Source organism: Cygnus atratus, chromosome 1 (genome assembly GCF_013377495.2).
Source record: "Cygnus atratus isolate AKBS03 ecotype Queensland, Australia chromosome 1, CAtr_DNAZoo_HiC_assembly, whole genome shotgun sequence".
Taxonomy (NCBI): domain Eukaryota; kingdom Metazoa; phylum Chordata; class Aves; order Anseriformes; family Anatidae; genus Cygnus; species Cygnus atratus.
Genome location: NC_066362.1, coordinates 60736986 through 60753769, shown reverse-complemented (window position 1 = coordinate 60753769; position 16784 = coordinate 60736986).

The window sequence follows — 16784 nt, the reverse complement described above, 5'->3', positions numbered from 1 at the left end:
TTGGAGACTTTGTTCATGGCAGCAAGGCCTACCTTTGCCCTCCCTCCAGACCTGAGATTTCAAACAGACTTTCGGACAGCTGTGTAGATGATCAAAAAAATCCTTCAATTTTTGTCATCTTTGAGAAGAAACAGATTTATCCTGCCTATATCCTGGAGTATACTTGTAGGCTGCTGTCAGAGGTAATGATAGGTTGTCTGAAAAATACACTTGAACCATATGTGTTGTTTTTTTTTTTGAACTCTATGTTGCATGTAAATACCTTATAGGTGACTTTCAGATACACTTCAGTTCTGTTTCAGTTGCAAGAGTGAAACTACAAGGATGGTGACCTATGGAATAGCTGGGTCCTCTATGAGCGTTGTTTTCTTCCTAAACAGACTGGTGGCAGTTAAGTTGTAGTAAATAATATAACCATGACAATGTGATGATGATTTGGATGCAAGTGTGATGTAAATTTAAATGTGCGTTATGATTAATTTATAAAACTAATTGCTTCCATGTACAATATGATACATAACTAGATGTTATTTAGGACATGCTTGGGGAAATGAATACAGAAAACAGGGAAAATAGGGTATAAAAAAGCATGTTTGAGGAGTGACTCGCTGAAGTTGTTTTTCCACAGAGCGAAGATCATCAGCATCTTGTCAGTGTAGGAAAAGCAGACAATGGGCTCTGAGCTGTTTTTGTCCTGTGGTTTGGCTGCTTTGAGTTTTGTGGGAAGAAAAGGCTTTTAGATCATATCCTAAAGGAGAGTTACATCATGTTCCCTAATTTCTCCGCTAGTCCCATTTGGTTATCTTGCACTAAGAGTCAGAAGGGCTCCAATTCAGACAGGAAAAAAAATTCCTGGATAACAAAGAAGCAAGTGATTCATTGGCCTTCTTCAGTTTGCCTTGACTGCTGCTAAAGCTGGAGTATGCAACGTACTGGGCAGCTTGTGAAGGGTCCTGTCTTCACTTAGCACCTCTGATAGAAAGGGTAGATGCCACAGGCTATTCTGAAGTCCAGTCATACCACAAATCAGAACAACAGTAATTTCCTGCTCCTCTAGAAACAGCTAAGTTGTTATTTTGAGCTGTTTGTGCCCTCCTGGAGTGCAGGCTGGGCTGGGTGCTGCTTTAAGGGGATTACACAACCTCCCCAAACTTGGAGGAGGCATGTAAAAGGTTCCCTGGATTCACACCAGGATGTCGTAGTGGATTTCTGCCCTGTGTTGCCACATAGGTGTACAGAAGCCTGCTATGTGCCTGGCTGTCCTGTGCTGATGGCAGCGCTGACACGTTTGGGTGTTAAACTGGGGCTGGGAGAGAGCAGAGGGGTGGTGCCATCTCAGGCAGATGTTGCTCCGTTTTTGCTCTGGGTTGAGGGAAGAGCAGGCTCTCCTATGCTTGCTTGGGAATTGGAAGCAGCTCCCTTGTGGTGCCAGCCCTTTCTCTCCGAAATCCTCTGTGAGTCCCTGTGGCTCCTGTAGGATGAGGAGAGCTCCAGCAGGTCCATAAAAAAACAGGAGGTGGAGGATACATTGGAAGGGGTGACACATCCAGTTAGTATAAAGACTTCTCTTTTATCTCTGTTTCTCCAATAATCAGCCTACCAAATCCAGACCTGTTCTGGCTCCCTCAAACCACCAGTACTGCTAGGTATTTTTGGGATTTGCTGGGATGTAGGCCCTTTTCATTAAGGGGTTATCAAATCTCGTATTCTGTAATCCTGAAGCATTCCTGTCTGTGTGGTTAGTGAAACCTGGTTACATTAGTCCTGCTGATAAGACCTGGTGTATGAATTTCATTTCTGCATAATGATCTGAGGGTCCCATTTTATTGAATGTCTAGTTCCCAATTCAGGGGTAGAGGTGCACATGTGTGGGGGTGTCTGAGACGGCCTCTTGCCATGGCTGGGTACAAATATTTGCCCTGTAATGCAGAACACCCCTACGGGTTTCAAATGAGCTACTGCCTGTCTCTCAGACATAGGAGTCTGCCACTATACTTTTTGTGGAAACCACATATCCGATTCCCAGTTTAACAAAGACACCCTGCATCAACAGGCTTGTAACAGAGCAAACACTGTTAGTTAAATCACATACAGGTAAACAGCCCGCATCATTCCTGCTCTGTTCTTAAACCTCATAGCTCAAAACCCAGTCACCTTATTTCATATTTTTTAAAGGTTAGAAGGAAGATGACTATACTTTAATTTCAAAAAATGCTGTTGCTTAGAGCTTTTTGTATTTTTGAATGCTTGCAGACTTGTTTGCTAACAAATGCTGGTGAACTGAATGCAATGTCTTGTCTTGCTGTTTGCTGTGTGTCTTCCTCAGCTCTCCAGCAAGCTTTCACATCAGGGCTGCCACACCATGAAAGCATCCTGCCCCTTCAGGTGACTGAGTCTCAAGGGAAAAGCACCCTGGAGCACTGTTCTAAACTTACTCTATTTCAATTATCATGTGATAAAGGGAAACTGTGATGAGAGTCCATTGAGTGGCAGGAGGAAATGAAGGAGAGGATGGACTTTGACCAGTACAGGGGAATTCCTGCTGGCCATGGACAGCACCAGCTGGCTGTAGTGTACTTACTGGAAGGGGTTTTGATGTCTGCCAAGTAGATAAGCTGATCTCTAAGCCTCCAGAAAGCCCCATGTGGCTTAAACTGAATACTTATTTACTCACCCCACAAATAAACACACTATATCGCTATACACAGGGAGAAGTGTGTGATAAATGTAGTTCTTCTCACTGGCTGGGATTTATAACTCTTATGGGAAGTAACGACTTTTGGTTCCTGCAGGTCTAAATAAGGGTCCATGGGAAATGTTCCAGTTTAGTATTGGTTGTTGTAGGCTGTTCTGGCGATAGGAAGCAATGGCTAATTGATACTGAATCCAAAGGTGGTTGTAGAAGGGCTGCTGACAGTCAGGTAATATTCTCAGACATCAGTGTCTGCTTTCTCTGCTTGGGCCAAGCCTTCCCATTTCTGCATTAACTCTTGCATTGAGGCTGTCCAAGTTGTTTTCTTGCAGAAAACTTTGCCCGATGAGGCTTCTAACACAATCACGTAACAAACACTGGCTGTAATATATTTTTCATTAGCAATCATCATGTTCCAGTGGGGTAGGTAGATTTTCTCTCTAAGTGAAAAGTGTTTGAAGGAAATGCTGTTGAGAGGCACAGTAATAGCTAGCTGCTATATCAGTGTGGAGGACAGGGTGGCAGGTTTTTGCTGGAGGAGGACTAGGTTTCTGTGGGATTAGCTCATAGATGTCATATGGGAAGGGGGAGCAGCAGTATTTAAGGAAGGATGAAACCAAGAGTTTGTTTTGGTTTTGAATTAGAAACCAGAGGAGGAAACGAGCCTGAGGGCAAGGCTGGGGCTGCAGATCTGGTCAGGTACTCATCCAGAAAGCCAAACCACTGTAGGGTCAGCAAAATCCCCTGAGGCTGCAGAGTGCTCACAGCCGGAAATGAAGCCAAGGTTTTCCTCCTAATCAGTGACTTACAGAATAGGCTTCTTGCCCGTGCTCTTTTCCCTGGCCTCACAAGGTGGCAGAGTGCTGCAGCTCCCGTAGGTATTTGGTGGTTTGCAGGCATTTGATGGTTTGAGAAAGAAGGAAGGATTGCCTCACAGCTAAGTATTAAGCACTGGTTCTAGTTTTAAAACAATTTCTGGGACAGTGCAAAGCTTGATTCCGGTTGCATCCTTTCATTGCCATTTATTTCCTGTCTTTGGCCTCAAAATAGCAGAAGTCAGTGCCCACCCAGAGCTGTGGGCACCCGCTGCCTTCCAGTCAGGTCACACACCCAGCAGCTCAAATTACGCCTGGCTCCTCAGTGGCTGCTCAAGCTACCAAATGCTGTCAGACTACTTCTGCCCATGGAAAGAATCCTCCATGGTCCGCAGACCCTCAGAGGCCCCTGTAAACACAGAGAGCTGTAACGATAGCACTTCTTTTGGAAGATGGTATGCAAAATGTTAACCTCTAACATAGACAACTGCTATACCATTTAGGACCTTCAAAACTAACGCCACTCAAAACATCCCAGCTATAAATCCTGTTGATGTGATAAATAGGAAAGACCTCTGTCAATACCTAAATACCAGCTGCCAAGTCTACTCAGCCCCAGCAACATAAGGTGGCATATTCAGCTCCTCAGATGACAAAAGCATGACCCAGGAACCATGAAATGGCAGCCCAAAATAAAGGCTGCCTACTCACCATGGCCAAAAGCAAGAGGAAGCTGCCTGTGGCCACTGCTGGAACAGGGGGGAAGCCAGGTTGGGTTCCCAACATGTGGCCACAGGTGGATGCACCTCCCTGTCAGTGGGGCAGCAGTAAATGTCACCATATTCTAGCTGGCCAGTGGCAGTGGGACTCCGGACAAAGTGCTAGAGATTAAGAAAGCAGGAGCCGTGAGTCACCCAGGCTGCCATCGGGGTAAGTAAATGCTGTTGTGAAATGTTTGGACAACCCCCCAAAAAATGGTTCCTAGTCTCATTAATATGGGATTCTTAGGCATAAAAGGACAGGTGGCCTGATTCTGAACATTAAACAGATGTTTCTTGTAGGGAAAAGCCTCCGAGAGAGTGGTTGCTAGCATTTACTGACCATAGGATAAGAGGTTCCTCATCTGTTGCCACCTGAAGCCCTAGAGTTGGGAGTGTGTCACAGGGCTCATGTTGTAGTGTCACTTCTCTAGCACTGAGTATAGCTTGGCAGTTCAAAATAAAGATTAAAGCAATTAAAATTCCCTTTGAAATGCATATGAAAATAATAAAGGTACTCGAGGAACAGGAAAGCAAGGCAGAATGTGAAAGAATGCCAGTGGGCTTTCAGGATTCACTTTTTGGTCTTCAAATCAACATTTATTTATTTATTTTTTAACAACACACCTCAACCCCAAATCCAGATGGTCAACAGTTCCCTAATTATCTGCTATAGCCAGGTGGGAGCCAGAGCGTGGTAAAGATAATGTAATATTATTCCTTTCTAATTTTATTAAGATTTATTATCAAATACTCTGTCGCTTAAAATAAAATGACAACTCTGGTCCATCTTTTCATCTCAGAGAAAGTTAACTGCTCAGACTGAAATTAAGCTCCAGCAATTGAGTCTTGTGCTTTCTATTAAAGTACAATTCAAATCCGTGAGCTTTATACAGAAAGGAGCAACACTAAATCCCCTTAGCACTCTGCCCCCTCAAAATCACCAGTGGATTAGAAAACTGACTCAGATGTTGGGTTTTTCACAGAAAGTTGACTCAGATGAAATCGTTAAATGTCAAAGCCTTTGTCAGGATGCTGTCAACGTGAGTAGTTCCAATTAGTTTGGTTAGTGCACTATTACAGCTTCTCATCTACCAGTATTAAAATGTAGGTGTTGACATGGCCACCCCTGATAGCACTGGCATGAAATGTTCTTTGAAGAAAAAGGGTGGATCTGCAAAATGGAAATTTACAGTAGCAAATTTTAGATTTTCAACAGCTCCTGCTCCTCACTCCCCCCCGCCCTCCCCCCAAGTTTTCAGGAAATTAGAAATTTTTTAAAGCCTACATTGAAGGAAAACAAACAAACAAGAGTTTCTTGAGTCAACAAGAAATATTTAGTTGCATTGGTGCTTTCTGCTGTTTTATACAAATTTGCTTTGCTGTCAAATGAGTTTCTCAAGTGGATATATTGTAATATGAGGTAAAAACAATATCTGTTTCCCAGGAGGTGCAGGGACTATAAGGACAAACACCTAAGATAAGATAAGCAAAACAATCTAAATGTCAATATTTAGATTCTGGAAAATGAAACTCTGTCAAACACACAAGAGTACGTTAAATGCTCCTTCAATACCTTAAATATATCCATGCAATATCTACTTCTTTGAAGTGCACGCCTTGGTCTGTACTGTGGTTTGGATTGGTTCATCGTTCAGAAATATTGAATATTGCCTGGAGCGGAGGCTGGGATTTGACTGACCAGTGTGCAGGGTTGATATAAATCTCAAATCCCTTTAATAGCTCTGGGATCTGATCATGGGAGATTATCATAATGATCATCTGATCATTAGTTTGCTTTTGTGAATACATTTAATTTTCTATCTTCTCCCATTTTTCCAATAGGTCTGTCTGTCTTTAGTGTAAATTTTGTAACTTGTTCCTCTCTTGTGTAGGGTGCAAAGGTGTCTTTTTACACAACTTTTGCTACAGCATCATTATTATCAGAAAGAAAAGAAAGAACATATATTAAACATACATTAAAAAAAACTGTCAAAAGGCATTTGAATGTCTTACAAAAATATTGCAATTTGTTAATTATGAATTAATTTTAAACACATTTATTTAAGTAAGTTATGAAATTGGTTTTGTTTGGTAGTAGCATATATAAACGTGGAACCCTTTAACCCTGACTGGGCAAAATACCTTTCATCTGAAAAAATCGATCACTGAAATTTTTTCTCATTCTTGTAACCAGATGTTTAACAACATACAGACCTTAATGAATGCCATACACAAATGTTTGTCTTTATATAGCAACAAGTCTGCCTGTCAGTGAAATTGTTTCTGTTTCCCCACATTGGTCCTTGAGTTCACGCTGTGCAGACGGGGTGAGCAGATGACAGCACACGGAAATACTCCCATTTATTGAGACTGGGGATTACCATCTGGTTTTCTGCTTCTGCTAGAAATTGAGTCCTAAGAATAGTAGTGTGTGTGTGTGTGTGCTCAAAACAAAAACAACATGATATCCTTTCTCCAGCTGAGCAGGTCTGATTTTTTTTTTTTTAATTAATTGTTTTCAAATACTCAGTTCCTTCTAGGAGAACCTCTGCTCTTTGCCTTATTAATTGCTCATATTTTTTCAGAGCTGAGTGAGAACAAGTCCTGTGGCTTAGGTCATGCTCAGCTGGATCTTATTTATTAACGCTCCTGGCAAACAAATTAGCAAGTGCCCCCTTACTGCATGAATTAACGAGGATTCCCAGCTCACCATACATTTATTGAGCTAATAGCTGTATTTGCTTTGGTTTTCTTAATGCGCGCTAGGCTCGCAGAAGTGATACTGCTGATCTGAATTCCTCTGTGTGCTGTGGAAATACTGCTCTGACCACTTCACTTACAATTCATGTCAGCTGCTTAGCAACAGTAGCAATAGTCCATCAAACCTCCGGTACCTCCGGAGGGGACTGAAAACTCAGTCGTTCATGCTTGATGTCCATACCAGACACACTTTAGTAGCTACTGATGCTTCTGGTTGCAATGTACTTTAAAAACAAACGAGATGACTTTTGTGTTTCAAAAAGCCTAACCTGTAAGGCATTTAGTGTATTTTCCATGTCAGGGGCATGTTTTGGATTTCATTATCTTAGCACAGTACCATTCCTTTTCTTTTAGCTGCTCTCTGAACATTAAAAATCAGACCCTTTCTTGCCTTCCTCCCTCCCACCATGGCTTTAACGTCAGTATTTCTTTACCACTAAAAATATTAATTTTACTAGACTTATTCTAAAATCGTGTATCCAGTGGTAGGCACTCTTTTTCCTGAACAACTTTAAGAAAATGTGTATGTAGATATGCACACATATGGTGGGACTGTGAGCAAATGTTAACAAAAAAATTTATTTTAGCCAAATGAAATCTGAGCATCTTTGATTTCCAGTTTTGTTAGCAAAAATATATATATTTAGTGATATGTTAGGATGTCACGTTTGCGTGTGAATGAACCTGAGAGCATAAGAGAACTAAGAATAAATCTTGAGATAAAGGGATAAGACAAAATACAGAAGGTAACTCATTTCCTTCAAAACCTAAAAAGAAGGGACTGGAACATGTAATTACATGGAGTAAGACTACTTATATGTGTTTTTCAAACACCCTTAATGTCTTAGGTTTCTCTATTTGAATAAATGAGTGAATATTCAAAGATGAGTAAGGGGACTGTGACATCTACTCCTTAGCCTGGTTTTGGAAGCTGAAATTTTGTTTACAGCTTCAGGACATTGGAGGAGTATTTTCCATCCAAGGCCCTCCCTTTACTCCTCCATCTTTCCCAGAAAATGTTGGGATTCCCAGAATAAATTCATATTCATAAATGCGGAGCAGCTCTCACATCTGCCTGCAGATGAGTTTCTTGGTCAGAGGCTGATCCGTGGCTCTCTTTCACAGCGAAGCAGGAGCTCTCTTTGCAGACTTGCCCAGCCATAGCACTCTTGTGGGAACAGCACAGGTTTTCTGGAGAAAACTCAGCAGGGCTGCACACAAACCAGGGTATGAAGCCAGGTGGCAGGTGGACCTTGCTTCCTTCAGCTGGGGACAGCGAATGCCACAGTCACACTACGGAAGGTCTCTGGGCCAGACTTTGTTCTGAAAGCCAAGCGAAAAAAAAACCTGAGGCAGCATCCAACAACCCTCCTCCTTGTTTTGGCACAGGCAATAGGGCCTTGCAGGTATGTTTGGAAGGAAAACCCCTAGCTACACGGGTCATTAGGGAGGCTGAGTGGGAAGGGCTGGTTGTTCCCATACATCTTTGTATGGCTCCTACCCCTGGTACGTGCATCGGCAGACGGAAACCACCCCCAGGTCCTTTCTGCCATTCAATTCCCCTGGTGCCTCCCCTGCCTCTCTGCAGCCATCAGTTTGTTTCCTGGAAGCAGGAGCAAGAGAGTACACCACAGGGTTGTCCTGCTGCAGTGCATCTCACGGAAAAAGAAGATTAAGGCAAAGCAGACGACAATAATTGCAAAATAACCCTGCTCTGGAATCAGGCAAACTGCCAGAGAGCTCTTATGCAAAAAAAAAAAAAAAAAAAAAAAAAAAAATTTGGAGAATCAGTTCTCCCAAACAAACAGCTTCCTTTCAAAGTCAGAGTCTGGTGCGCACAGGCACACATGCAGATATGTACTGCTCTTCTTGGGCAGGCTTTACAAATCAAATGCATGATACCTATTTGGTGTTAGCATCGTCCTTGTCACAGTCTCTGGCAGGACCTCAGTACGGCACAAGCCTGAAATTTGGCACCATGGAAGAGTAGGAGATGTGCCCGGTTTGGGTCATTACCTTAGCTTCCCAGGGTCTGTCTCCCCAAGCAAGAGGAAAGACAATGTTATCAGAAGGTGCTGCCTGCTGGAGCACAGGGTGCCCTCTGGATGGCAGGGCCTTGTCTCCACCAAACAGCTCCACGCCCTCAGAACACAAAACTCAATGTTCTGTATTCTTATGGCTTGGAACAAGCAAATATTTCATCACAAGCTGTACATTTCTAAACTGATCCATCTTGCACAACATCACTATGCATTCAGGCAATTCACTCTAATCATCACTTTATGACATTTTGCATCTGCTTCTGTTAAGGCAATGAAGTTGCTAGTATATTTTCTTTGAGTTGTTTTCTTTTTAAACAAATTGTTTCGGTGTCTGGCTGTCAACAGCTGCATTCTTCATTTTATGTATTTTATGTATACTCATTTTCTGCAGCATGTCCTAATACTGCAGCTCAGCTTCAGGCTTGAGACCACAGAAATCCTTTGATTAGGCTTGCAGATCATCGGCTGTGCCAGTTTTTTCCCCAGCCTCATGGAATTTATTCTTGATTAACACATTAAGCCCTGGCAAAAGCGTGGCAGCTGTTAGGGGATCTTCTGCAGGGTTTTCTCAGCATGCCCAACAGCTCTGTAGCTGGGCTGGTACTTGGGGGTGAGCTGCTGGACTCCTTGGAGGCAGCTGGTGTCACCCACTCTATCATTCACCCTGGTGGCAGTGGTGGCAGCAGCAGCAGAGCCTGCCAGCTTTGGGTGGTGCTGCAGATACCCTTGTCAGCATCCAGCCTCAGCCAGGATCAGCAGCTCAAAGAATAGAATATACACAGTGAGGTGGATGGGGTTTGAACTCATCAGACAGTGACTGAAATGTGGGGTATGGTCTGTAATTGCTTTGCTTCCTAGCACAATGTGAAAACCTATGCCGTGTAGCAAAATAATGAAAGCCCAAAGAAAATTTAGAATAAGAGTATGATACTTTTTTTAAAAAGTAGCATTCTTGTAAGCTTATTTTCAAAATTACAAACAAGATTTATTTTTCTGTGAAAGGTTTCAATCATTTTTAAGATAATGCTGTTTGTGTGCCAAGTACCAAACTGTTGTCTAACTATCTTGGTGGCGGCATCTACTGAAACTGCAAAGTTTCTGACATTAATGTCGATGGTTTCCTAGTTTCTTTCTTTCTGTGGTTCATCAGCCCATTTTCTTAAAAGTGAAGTTATACTTTCTAGTGTTTATTTTTCTGAATTGCATGAATGATAATTCATACCCTCTTTTATATTGCTACAGACCTGGGCTTTGATAGTGACGTGCAGTGATTCAGCTGTTAAACGGTTGTGGGTTCTTCTATGTTCTATGTCACTCCTCTGTTGCTATTTAGCAACATTCAAGGCAGTAATTAATAATTAGACATATGTTGATATTTGCTTGGTTCAAGCATCCTCCAAAACACCTGAGCAAATATGATCAGTTTGGAAGAGCTCAGAGGTCTAAATACCTTGAGTGTTAGAATTGGAAATTTGTCTGTCTGAAAATTGGAAGGTTTTGCATGTTGCTATGTGTGTTAAAGGTACTGCTGACCCTCTACTGCCAACAGCAGCCATTTTCTTCACCAGCAGCACCAGTACAATACTCTAAGCAGCAAGGTGCAAGCAAAGCATCAGTAATGTATAAAGTACTCAGTAATTTTCAGTACCAAGGAGGAGTCGGGCACCTCAATTTTAAGATTTGGTTTTGTTAGAGTATCATTTTGAGACTGGAAGCCAACACAGGCAGATGTTGTCACATGAAGGTGGGATCCCGAGTTGTGCATGACTGCAGGGGTGACAACGTGTGGCCGATGTGCATCTCTGTGCAATATGGATTACGCCATGGAAGCTTAATGCTGATGTGAACAAAGGCTTGATTCATGTGTTTTCTTCCTTGAAGAGAGCAAGAGAAAGAAACGTAAGTAAAGCATAGCAAAAGCTGTTGTGAAACAAGCTTGTTGTTGTTCTCTGAAAAATAAGCATGTAAAGATGCATTTTTGGAGGCATTTTGGAGCAGCAGGGGAGGCTGAAGGGTGGTCACCGGCTGTGCTCCTGCAAGGGCTGTCACTGCCCCAGGAACGCCAAGGACTGAAATCGGCTGCATTCTGAGAAGAGGACGTGGTGCTGACCGTGCGCCACAAAAAATGGCTGCTGTACAAAACCTCAAGTTCTTTCCCACTCCGAAGCAAAATCTTTAATAGTAGCTGTTCTTGCAGTAATTGGAAAAGTTATTCTGATTCCTTTTTTTTTTTTTTTCTGGAAAAAAATATCCCCGCTTGTAACTGATGCTCTTGAAGAGCAGCCTGAAAATCAGGCCAGCTGATCTGAGAAAAGCTCAGAAGCCATTGGAATAAGAATTCTTCCTTGATTGCTCTACTGAGGTCAGAATAACACAGTCTATTACTGAGTGCTGGTTAGTGAAAAACCAAGTTACACTAAATTATTCTAATTTATCATATTATACTTCAGATTTTATTGTCAACTTCTATTCCAAAGGCTTCTCCCTCACCAATTATACGAAGTGAAGCAAACATTTAGACCTCTAAAGGTTGACATGAGGAATATTATGAACTGCCGTGACTAGACATGAAACAATGAGATATTGTTCTTGTAGTCACTGTGTGAATTAAACTATGGATAACTCTTAAAAGGCTTCCCTACAGTGCAGAAACAGATCCACTGTCATCTGAAGTCTTCTATAGCCATCCACAGTGGACTCCTTCTTGGCAGCATGTATAGGTTTGCTGGGTTCTGGAGGGTGCCTACGGTCTCATGCACCTGGCCATCTGCAAAAAGGAGCATCCATTTAATGGCCCATCCATTTAATGAAAGGTCAACTTTCAGCCTTCAATGAAAATACAACCAAACAAATCCATTTATAGAGAACAACTGATAATATTTTTCTATGTTTTTTAATAGCAGTGCTGACAAATTTTGCCACAGAGAACAGTTTTGTTGATTTTGGCGATGCTCCTTGACCATCAAGAAAGTAGCTATTACAGTAATCTTTGGTGATGATTTATTAAAGGGTGGTTACTTTAATATTTTGACATTCAGTAGTTAAAATAGTGAGAAAAGCATGGGAGTGCACTCCTTGCAACTGGAGGACTCGTATAGGATTGTGGTGCATTGCTCATACCTGCATTAACAACCGTGTAGGTGGGTGTCTTAGCATAGAGCTCTGACAATTTCTTGAACAAGAAACCAGAACAAGCTCCTAAATGAAAGCCAGGAAGTAATAATTACACATTTCAAATAGTCTTAGGTAAGGTCACAGAAATAATTTGGAACATATCGAGTTGTGGATGTTGGGTTTTCTTTTATATATTTATTTATAAATATATTTATACATACATATGTATATATATGTATTCTATCACATACATGTGTATAAATGTCTGACAGCTACTCAATGAAATCATACTACATTAAGCTGAATTCTGTTAGAACAGGGAGGAATATTGGTCTTTACATTTTGCAAAAATATATTTGTGAGACTGCTGCATCACATCTTTAAAAATGACTTTTATTCTGAAAGTGCCAAAACCCATTAACTTTTCATGAGACTTCTCAAAACAGGATTTAAACTTTTCAATCCAATTGCAACATGTTTTATTTGAATGCACACACTGAAACATAAAATGATGAAAGTAATTATTCCTGGAAGGTATTAAAAAGTTGATCCATATGCATAAATTGAATTAAGGCTCTGGCAAAGGTGCATTACAAGCAAACAGATGCAGTATAAACATTTCATACTCCTCTAGCATCCACTGCCAAGGTCTTCTAATCGTTTAAAATCAGTTCAGACTGTTGCTGTAAGATAGCCTGCCTGTACTCGATTACTCTCACACAAATATTGGAAGGTTAAAAAAAGTGTTGGGAGTGCAAAAGTGAGTTGTTGAGGAAAGTTAGAAAGAGAAGGTCAAGACTGAAGGTAGTGAAGGCTGCAGGAGCTGCAGCCCCAGGGACTGGCTGTTCAAATGCATGAGCAATGAAGAGAAACCTTAGGGGAACTTAGCTGCCAAAAAGTCTAAAGGCATTTCAACAGCACATTTGTGAAGAATAATTGTGCAAAGACTTATAAACTGACCAAATTGGGCAGGTTTTCCGGGGATTAGCAAAAGACATGGCCTCGCCATGAAAACCATTTCTCTGCCAGGCTTGATGTTCTGCTACAACGCATAGTTTTCCTAATGGAATAAATGTTACAATGTTTCTTGGATATTAATGTTGTTAAATAACAACAATAACCACACGGAAGCAGTTCTCCAACATGGAAAATTTCAATACTTACATAGAGCAAAACTAGCTGCGGTGAAAATCAAGGTGTCAAACTAGGAGGGACGAGGCAACACAGCAGTGGTTGGTGTTACATACTCCACCCGCAGCATGGGCATGTAAGTGTGTGTATGTTTTCTTGCTGTGCCAGCTACAAATCAGCACTAACACCTCACTTCCCAGGGAGAACTGTGCCCTTCCAGTAGATAGCCACAGCAACCAAAACAGAATGGAAAAGCATATCAGAGCAGGAGTTTCCTGGTTAATGTTTTCTTGAAAAAGCAGTCAGAGATTGTGACCAAAAAACAATAAAGCCATTCTCTGACGGCTCTGGGTTGCCAGTTCTCCCTCCTGGTGCTCAGCCCAGCAGCACCTCTTCTCCCACCTGAGCCTTTCTGTGGAGGCTGCCTCCTTGGGACACTGCTCTGGCTTCCTCAGGGCAAGAGGACACCAAGAAGACCAAGAAGGGGGCACCCAGCAGCAGCCCAGCTGCGGAGAGGCACCTAACCCTCACCTCCCCATCATCTCCTTCTCTGTGACAGGCAATGAGCATCTCGGCTCAGATCCCAAGCCGATCTCAGGCTGTCAAGATGGGTGATCTGGGCCTCAGCATGATGTGTAGGAGGGGAAGCTCATCTTGTGGCTAGGGGTGAGGTCTTGACGTGGATAGTGGTGATATGGCTGTGCCAAGAAGCTCCCAAACACTGAATTTAAATAAAGTGACAGTTTGTGAAGAACATGATAAAGAATCTAATGCAACTTTTTACCTTCAGTCTGAGATTTGCATAGAGTGCATGTAGCCCCTGGCAGCAAATGCAGGAGGAGTTTGACTCTCCTCAGCTAGGGAGATCTATCCACATTTTGCCCAATTGGCAAAATGGCTAATTTTGGCATCTTTGGCATCTTTCTAGCACATCCTCTACAAATCGTGTCCGGAGTGCCAATTGTGTGAAGAAGAAGAAGAAGGATGCCTGGAAACCATATGCAGGTATGGCCTGAATCAATAGGAAAAAGGAGAGAAAAAGCATGGACAACCTAGATATCTGATGGATCGTGTGCTGTACAAATCCTGACTAGCTTAAGTGAAAGCAACCAAAGAAAGCTGAGGAAAGTCACAGTGTTTTAGGTTTTCTAAACACAACATTTTTTGTTTTATTTTGAAACAATTTTCCCTTAAGCAGTGTCCTTTCATTTTAATTTGCAGAAGGCTGACTACTCATCCCATTAAAATTTTTTTCCTTTTGCTGGAAATAACTTATTTTTTTTGGCTAGTCCAAAGCAATCTTTTCCCCTCTCAACCACATTTTAGTATAACTTTCCCTCACCATTTCAGGGCATGACCCACCCCAATACCTGATGGGTGTTTAGAATAAGATTTCTGCAATGGACAGATTTTCCCATGGTTGTTCTCTTTTATTATTTTTGCTGGATGACCTGATCCGATCTGACAAGGTGGTTTGTGTGCTTTGGGAACATAGGCGTCATGTTCTCTCAAGTGCCCAGGCTGTGCCCTCAGATGACACAAAGCGAAAATGGTGGCTAACTCGAGTAAAAGCTCCACCACCACGAGGTCCTGCTGCAGTGAGCCAGGTGAGTCATGAGGCTGGTTCCCTGGTAGTAGCAGGTAACATCTGCCACAGATGGTTAGTTCAAAGGACTTGGTAGACTATGTACTCCAAGTCGCTCAGAAATCTTTCCTCACAACAACCTGGAGGTCAAGGACACAGCCTTGAAGCTGCTGTGTGCTATTTGAAGGGGATTTGAGAGCACTAGGAGGGCTGTGCGTGCTGAGCAGAGGAAGAGGCAGAGACTGTGTCAGCAAGGGAAGATTTGCTTTAGACTTCAGCAAAACACTTTGTACCAATTCAGTCCTGCTACAGATCACTGAGGAAGGTGAGGATCCCTTTCAGGACAGTCTTTAAGAATGTCTGTCAGATGATGCAGTTGCTTCGCCTTGGAGTTGGATGGCCTCCTGCAGTCCTGACTAGACTATTTTCCATATTTTTACAATAGATCACAAAACATTTATCAGGTGTTTCTTCCTCTCCTAACATGATTTATCTACAGAAAGCACTTTCGAGACAATTTTCAACCATTTCCTTTAAAACAGCATTCCCTGGCTGTTGCACAAAGCACTCTTAGCCTCTAGATGGAGGAAAAAAAATAGCAGCTGGCTCAGTAATCTGGAAAACCTGCTAATTACACATCCAAGATATCATCCACAGGCACAAGAGACTCTAGGAAATTATAGGGACTATGGGCATCTTCTGAAATGATGACTTTCGAAGTGTTTAGCTGGATCACAACTTTACACCTCATCTTTCTAACCACCACAGACTAGTCTGGGGGCCACCTTACCAATTTTTGGGAGCACATCTGTCCCACCCAAGCTCAACCCTAACCTGCTGTCTACGTAGAGGTGCTCCAGAAGCTTGCATTTATTAGCAGTTCTTGGAAACACGTGGGAACCTGAGTGCTGGAAATGCAGAAGTGGCTGAGGAGAGGACAGACATTACGCAGTGGTTGGTGCAGGCAGAGCACTGCTGTTGGCTGCAGCCCTGCGAGCCTTGCAGGGGAGTGACAGTGTTTGGCTATTCTCACACTGGCAAAATAAATCACTCAGAGTTAGCGATCCATTTGTATGTATGGCTGGGATCAGGAAAAGAAGCTAGTAAATAAGACTGGATGTGTTATGGCTAGCTGTCTTTTGTTCCATTTGATTACTTGAACAGATAGATGACTGCTTACTTTATGCTGTTAGGCACGTTTGTTATACATAAGGATTCATGGACTTCTAGATGTTATCTGATTTTTTTTTTAACTTTCTAGAATTGTACTATTAATTAATATCCTGACAATCTGCTTAATGGGGAATGAAAACAGTAGTGAATACCAAGGCTCCAGGCAAATGCACTGCCCTCTATATTAAAAGGCAACATAAACTCACAGAGGAGAAATGTGGATAAATGAAGTGATAAACAGAATAGTAAATCTGAGTATAAGAACATACATAAAGACATAAACTTTTATAACTTTATTGTACATGTATTACCAAAGCTGAAAATTTTCCATAGTAGTAATTTTCCTCTGGAGGAAAAAAGGTCTTCTGTGGAGCTGTAACAACATAACAACGGCCTCTACACCTTGTTTGGAAAAGGAAGTTTTATTGAAGTACAGAAGGACAAGTAATTTTATCCCATGAATTACTAGAAATGCAGAAAACAACTAACTATAGGCAAGTCCTAAGACCTGGCTCTTCTCAGAGCTTGTTCAGAGACATGATCTGCGCTATTTTATTCACAGAAGTCTCATATTGAACATCAAACTCAGAAACTAGCAAAATACAACTTTTAATGATGAGCACTTAAGGTACAGGAAAAGAAAAAAAATCAATGGGATGAAAGAAAAAAATGAGGTCACTTTGCACATAAATCTCTTCTGCTCTGTCAAGG